Here is a 7,919-nt window from a genome sequence, read left to right as displayed (position 1 = left end):
GGAGGTATTTTTCAAAAAGATCTTTTACTAGGAAACTGAAGGAAAATAAACAGATCATAAGGACACAGAAACAAGCAGATTTCTAAGCAGGACTTTAACCAGCACCTAACCGGAGCCCTGCAGATGCTGCTTCTCCCTACCTCCTTCTAGACATCAGACCTAGGGTCTCACTCTAGCTCCACTGCTGGCAGCCAAGTGCAATCTGAGGTTAATACCTCTAAATTTTATCTGTAAGAGAGATGAAGATAGTGGCAGAGCCAAGACCAGATTCCGTTCTAATTCAAAAGCCTCTATTGTACACAGCCTCCCTACCCCCGGCATTATGGCTGTTGGAGGAACAAGTGAAACGCTGAATGGGGAAGCACTCTGAGGACTGGGAAGAGCTGTAAGAGACATTGATAGTCATCATGAGCCAGCACTCTGGCTCTTTAAGTGTGATGGACAGTGTGTGTTAGGTGAGTGGGGATGGCATTGTAGACTCCTGGTCCCATCAGTTTTAGATGACACCAGAATTTGCTGGGTCTCTCTGCTCCTGGGAGTCTTCCCACCCCTCCTCCTCCCTCCTTCCAGCACCTCCTACAGCCTGGGCCTCCTCCTCATCCCCTTCTTGGACAGCGGCTGGAGCCACCTGGGAAGCTTCAGGAATGGCTGATGGTTATCGCAGCCAGGACAGGGCGAGTTGCTGCCCCTCTGATTCTTCACAGAGCTGGAGTGGATCCAGAGAAGTGACCAAGAGGATGCAGGGCTGCTGCTATGAATTCAGAATGCTTCAGTCAGGAAGGAGGGAGGTGGAGAGAGAGGGCAGCTCAAACATTCAAACCAGAAGGGAATGAGAAGGGACTTTAGACTCATTCCTCAAAAAAGAACAGGCACAGCGTTATGGAAGAAGCCTGAGAGCTGAAGTCGCACAGATCTGGGACTGAACCTCTTCTAGGCCTCTCACTAGCTTGGTGACCTTGGATAAATTAACCCCTATGAGTCTTGGCTTCCCCATCTGCACCGTCTCAAAGGCTACTGTGGAAAGAGAACCACAGTGTAGGTAGGTGTCCATTCCCTTCACTTCTGACCTGGGACATGCATTCGCCCCTTTCCACCTGGCCGGTTACCACTGCCATATGTTTGATGATGGCTCTCCAGTACACAGTACCTCAACCCTCTCCTCTCAGCACACAGGGTACATTACAACTACAGCAGGCTTCAGTTTGATAAGAGGACCCCAGCGTGTTGAGGGGAAAGGCAGGTTACTTCCCTCCAATTTGCCTTTAAGAGTCAGAGCTCTGTCCGGCTCACCTAATACAGGCATTAGCTCATTAGCAAAGAAGACGTTCTCAACCTTTAACCTCTACTCCCTGCCTTCGAGACACAAAAGCCTTGCTGCTAGTTCTGACAAAATAAATGCTCTGACTAAAACAAGCATTTCAAATTACATACACTATTTGTCCATTGGCTGTTCTAATACTTACCCCCAAGGTAGTTAAATGCTCTGGAGTCAAATATCCCCACCTCCACCATGTCCTAGCTGTTACCTTGGGTAAGTCATTTACCCTATTTTCTCAGTTATAAATTGAACTATTGTGAAGATAAAGCATGCAAAGTACTTTAGCACATTGCCTGTCACACAGCTGCTACTCACTCACCTATTAGCTACTACTATTGCTGTTAAGATTAGAGAATAATCCTGCCAACACCCCCACAGCTCTGATCCTGAGACTCGCTGAGCCAGATGTCTCAGAGTGGGCTCCCCATACTTCAGGTGGGCAGAGGGCACACTTTATAGAAAAATGGGTGGGTACCCCTTTTATAGACCTGTGCTTCCCCTGAAGTCCATGCCACATTGTGCCACACACACTACTGCTTACACGTTCACATCCTCCCCCTTGGACTGCACATGCTCTTTCAGAGTGGGGTCTGGATCTTCTGGGGGGCAGGGGGCAAGAAGCACTGAATGTCAAATGAACCAAGGCATGCACTGTAGAAAAAAATGCAATGTGGCCATCTGCTAAGCACTAGATAGGCATAAGGTAGACTGCCAGGCTGATGAAGGGCACCACAGGAGTGGGCTCAAATCCCTGAAAGCTCGAAAATGCTACAGCTCTAGGGCTGGTAGTATGGACTCTTTCTGGATCAGGGAGTCAGGGGAGCAGATTAAACCATCACCATCCACTATTGTCCCTGGACTGCAGGATCCCTTTCAAGGCCCCAGAGAAAAGCCTCAGCATGGGTCCACAACCCCTAGTCCATTCGCAAGGCCCCCCTAGAGAGGGCCGGCCCACATGGCTTCGTTATAAATGATGCTCTGGACAGCCATCTGACCCACTGTCTCCTGGTCTCTTCTCTGAGTTCCTGAAACCTTGGCCAAAGACAACAGTGTGGGCTCGTTTCTTCGGGGCCCAGAGAGGAAGGCTCCCCAGCACCTGGGAGCAGCTGGAAGCTGGAACTCAAGGACTCATCGCTGCTGGTCTCCCCATCCTATGCCAAGTGCATCTGTAAACAAACCTTCTCAGTGGCTCCCTTCAGCTGCTCCCAAGGGGTCAAAAGGGAGAGGCTACAATCAGGGCAGCCCATAGCTGACAAGAAAGAACTGAGCCAAGGAGGGCCTGGTCTGAAAGATGGTCCCTGGGTATGTCCAGGCCTGTGCTGCTGGCCCTGTGCCCAGAGCCTTTGACTGGGTTTGCCATTGCCTAGGACTGCTGCTCTGTGCCAGGCTGCTGGGACCTCAAGAGGCATGGGGCTTGTGTCACACTGCTGTAGGTCTCACTGTTTTACAAGCTGGTGGAGAGAAAGAGCTTGCTGGGGTGGAGATGCCTGGATGCCGGGCTGTTGTGCGTGATTCTGTTTGCTATAAAACAGCCAGACATTCCTAGGACCTGGAATCGCGCCGAGGCCATGGAGCTAGCCTTCCCGGCCATATATCTCCAGGCGGGGGACAGGCCTGAGACATCTGAGATAATAAAGACATGATTGTCTCAGCCCTGGGGCTTGTCTCCCCTTTGTCCCAGGGCCCAGCAGCCAGCAAGAAGTTTAAAGACATCCTCCCCCTTCTCCTGGGAAAGTACAAATGCATCAGATTCTACAGCCCCTGGGGTGAGCTTCCCAAGAACCAGGCCTGGGATTCCTGCTCTTGGCTCACCAGAGCAGAAGGCAATCAAGGGTCCATCTGTGGCAGCACACAGGAGAGACGGCAAGTAACCAGGATGTGGAACACTCGGGGAACATGACCTTCTCTGTGCACACATCTCTAATTCTCATCAGCCCTACAACATAGCAACGATTCAGTTTTAGGATTGAAACTGAAGCTTAGAGACGTTAATAGACTTGTCCAAAGTCACAGCTATTTGACGTCACGGATGGTTTGAAATCTAGATGTCTTTTACTCCAAAGCATGAAACTTCCACAGTAACTCTATAACAACACCCCCCGCCACCACCACACACACACTTAATGCTGCTTCTTCCCTAGTGTCTAGCTTCTAAACCCCAAAGGGGGTGGTTTACCCTTTAATAACTAAAGGGAAAAATTCATATGAAGGAAGCAAAATCCAAACTCTCTAATCTGGAAGCCAAAGCAACAATTGCCAGCCTGGTCTCCCATGAGCTGTCCCTACCTCAATCTGACCAAGTGTTACCAACCATCTGTCTCAAGAGCTTCATGGAGGGAAATGGACACGGGAGGTGCTGAGGATGAACCTTATCCACTTTGTGAATTAGTAGGATATCAGTCCTAGCTTTCCTAACCACAGAACCCACTGAATGAAAAAGAGCATCAACCACACAGAGAAGTAACATACTCAGGTACCAAGGTACTAGAGTAGAGGGCACACTGGACTTAGAACCAAAAGACTCTGGTTTAATCTGTGCCATCTTATAGAAGTTCAACTCTACACCAGTTTTCTCATTTGTAAAATAATCTCATGTTCTACCTGCCTCACAGGCTTTCCTGAGGATGAACATAAAAGCATTTTATCAGCAGCTTTATAAATCAATGGTACTACAACCCATGCATGCTATTTCTCCTGTTGGTTTCTTTTGTATTCTGACTCCCTCTCTTCTCCCTGCCTTTTTTATGTTCAAACAAACTATGTGCTCAACACCATTCCGGATACAAGGAGAGGCTCACATACAGGTTAAGAAAAGATGACAAAGAGACATGAGAACATCAGAGAGTGTAAGAACAAAACAAAGTGGCTAGCATTGAACTACAGGGCCAGGCCTGCTGAGGGATGGCCAGGGTCTGTTTAAGCCTCAGGCCTGCCCAAGGCCCTCTCGGCCTGACTCTGGTGCCTTAGGACTAGAAGTTTAGCTCTCCCCCTGCCCCCATTGAGACATTCATCTGCCCCTAGGCAAGGGTATGAAGCACAAGATCTTTCAAGGCCACTTCCAGCCCCAGGAGCCCACCTATCTGCCTCCAACTCCCTGCTTTTTCCATCCTCTACTCGTGGGCCTTGGCAAATTAGAGAGCCTCAACTCTTAGACATACAACTTCCCTCCTTCGGAACAAAAGGGGGCTGGGAGAAACCAAGCAGTAAGCAGTCTTTCTGAATGACCCCAAGAAAAGCCCAAGATTCCCTTTACTTACTCAACTGGCCACCTAGGCTCAGAATGGTGAGAGAATGTGAAGATCATCTCATCTAACAGTCTCAGTGTACACCCTTAAGAGTTTTGTTTGCACACCTTCCAACCAACCCAAACCTTCTCTACAGTCCTGAAATAAACCAATTCCCTCCAACTCCCAGGCCCACATGGACATTTCGCTCTTCCCTGGCAGCCCAAATTTGATGCTGCTGCTTATAAGGACAGAAAGTATCTGTCTGTAATAGAGGATGTCAGTCTGCAAGTTCCCCAAAGACAGTCTGCACAAAGGCTCGGTTCATGATCCAACTTTAAAAACTAGAAAGAATAATGCTTGGCTGAAAGTTAACTGAAAGATATTCAGTTATCTGAGAAATGGGAAGCAAGATCACTGGCTCTGGAGGGTAGTAATGGTTCTCAGAAGTGGAAGTAGTCTGCAGGTATGGGAGACAAGACACTGTGGGCAGTGGGCTCTTTTCCCAGCAATATGAGCGTTTGTACTCCCTTCCCAAGGGCAATGAGAAAGGCAGAAACTCAAGAATTCTTGCTAAGTCCCAGGTGCACAACCACCTTTCTTGCACTTTCTCTGCCATCTAGTGGCTCTTCTGGAGCATTACAGGTCCACCTCACAGCCACTTTCCTGGCCCCTCTAATGTCTTTCTACATAATAGTACTTTAGACAGGCCTTATGCTGGGTGCTTTATATATAGTATTGCTAGTGTTCATAACACTGCGAGGTGGGTATTAATTCCATTTTTCATAGGAAAATCAAGGCTTAAAGAGCAGTGTCATTTGACCAAGGTTGCAGCAGGATCAGTGGAAAATGTGATACCTGAGTTAATCCTCACACCCTTATATCATCCCTCCTGGAGGAACAGAAGGCCCCAAAACTAAAGATAATCTCAATTCTTTCATAAATCCCTACATGTTCACAAAGCTGCTCAGTTTGTCAACATCTTGGTCAAGTAGCTGGTATCGCAGCCTCCTCCAGCCCCAGGCACAGCACTGGGAACTGGGTAAATCATCTCAATTTCTCCAGCAGAAAACTGAAAGGCCACATGAAACATGTAGACAAATGTTCACAGGAACATTATGCATAACAGTCAAAGGTGAAAGTAACTCAAGAGTCCATCGACTGATGAATGAATCAGAAAATAATATGGTATCCACAAAATTAAATATTAGCCATTAAAAGGAATGAAGTCCTAATATGCTAAAATATGGATGAACCTTGAAATTATCCTAAGCCCAACACAAATGACCATATATATGATTCAATTTATATAAAATGGCCAGAAAAGGCAAATCTATAGCAACAGAAACTAGATTAGTGATTGCTTAGAGATGGAGGGATTGGGGGCAGGGGAGGAGGGTTTAGGAGGTGATAGCTAAAGGGTATAGGGTTTCTTTCTGAGGTAAAGAAAATATTTTAATATCATGGTCATTACTGCACAATTTAGTGAATATATAAAAACCACTAAACCACTATATTCAAACACTATAAATAAGTGAATTCCACAGTATATGAATTATATCTCAGTAAAACTGTTGTACCACTCCTGCACCCCCACCTCAAAAAAGTGAGGATTGGTCTAAATAACCTCTAAAGGTCCTTCCTTCCAGTTTTCTTTTTAGCAGACAAAGTCATCTATCATTGTTAGTGCCAGCTCTGATAACTTGGCCTTAGCCAACTCACGCTGGTATTAAAACTGGTCCCATCAAAGGCCACCTGAGAAACTTTGCTACCTGCCCTCTCCCCAAGCCCTGAGCAGCCTCTACCCCCAAGATATAGATACCTTCTCTCCTTACCTTGAGGAACTCAAACTGTAGACATCTGTATACCTACTGACTCTAGGAAAGAAAAACAGGGCAGACACAGTGTGCCTCCAACTCCAGTCCTCTCTCCAGAGGACCTAATGTGTGGCTCTTGCCTGAGCCCAGCCCTCCTGAGAATGTTCATTCACACTTTGGGGGGCAGCCTATATTGTGGGAAACAAGCTGTCTTATGAATCAGATAGATCTGGAGCTGAATCCTGGTTTCATCATTTTGGTCTTTGGCAAGTTACTTAGTTACTCTGAACCTAAAATTCCTGTAAATTGTTTATGAATAAGCTCCCACTACTGTTACGGGAACAGCATGTGTATCATTTGGGGATACCATTCCACAAGCCAGGCCCACTATACAAGACATGAGGAACACATCCTTTCCTATGAGCCCTGGCTGAAGAACTCTATGCTCTGAGGTCTTCCTGGCAGCCTCACCTCACTGATTAGTCCCTTTCAATCTTCGAAGCACTTAGAAAATTTGATGGCTCACAGCTCTGAAAAGGAACTCCCATGTCTGCAGATTTCCCATTTTCCTATAATTTATTAAATATCTAAGTTTTGCTACTCTTCACTAGCAAGAATTACTCATCCAGTCTTTTAAAAAAATGAGTATCCTGTGTTATATTACAGGAACAAAGTCCTGGACTGTGTACAGGATTCAGGTTGGTTCTATCACTAAATGTGCTGTATGGGCCTTTGAGCAAGTGTCCTCCCTTCTCCATGTGTAAAATGAAGGACTATCAATAACCTTAGGTCTCTTCTAGGTGTATAAGATTCTCCCTAGAAAATCTGTGATAACTAAAACTGAATTGTTTGAAAAGCAATCAGATAAATAGCATACTTAAATGAGGCAGAAAAGATGTCTACAAACAGAACACAGAAATATACTGTTGGGGTCAGACTGGCCACTTGCTAAATTTTTAGCTGCATCACTGATGCCAGACTACCAAACCCTCTCTCCAACTGTGTGATCTAACTTTTCTCTTTCTACAGGACTGAAGAGATTTGTGACCTAGGTTTAAAAAAAAAACACACAAAAAAACAAAAAAAACCCACTCCTGACTAGGTATTATTATCCCGAGGAAAACATAAAAGTTAAATAACTTGCCCAAAATCATTCAGAAGGTAAACAGTAGAGCCGGGATTCAAACACAGACAGTCTGGCTCTAGAGTCCATGTTCTTCATTATTACTCTATTACACTACCTTTTGCACAATGGACAAGATATAAACAAGTATTCCCTGAAATGAATAAACACCTCGGCAAGAGTAAATCACCACTGAGTGATGCACCATTTTGAATCCATTAATATAAAACTGGATGCCCTTCTATGAGAAAAACTCCCTAACAAACCAATCTTTATCCTTTTGTCAGACTGCATGTTCACTGGGGGTTGAAGATCCATTATCCCTAACCCTTATGACAATTCTGCAAAAGGTTAACAGGTATTGACTCAATTTAAAAAATGTGTAAATGAGGACTGAAAAGCTAAAACAGTTTGCTCAAACACAGCTAATTATTGAC

This window comes from Pteropus vampyrus, unplaced genomic scaffold (genome assembly GCF_000151845.1).
Source record: "Pteropus vampyrus isolate Shadow unplaced genomic scaffold, Pvam_2.0 Scaffold36, whole genome shotgun sequence".
NCBI classification, from domain to species: domain Eukaryota; kingdom Metazoa; phylum Chordata; class Mammalia; order Chiroptera; family Pteropodidae; genus Pteropus; species Pteropus vampyrus.
The sequence above is the reverse complement of the archived record's forward strand: the minus strand, read 5'-3'. Positions refer to the sequence as shown.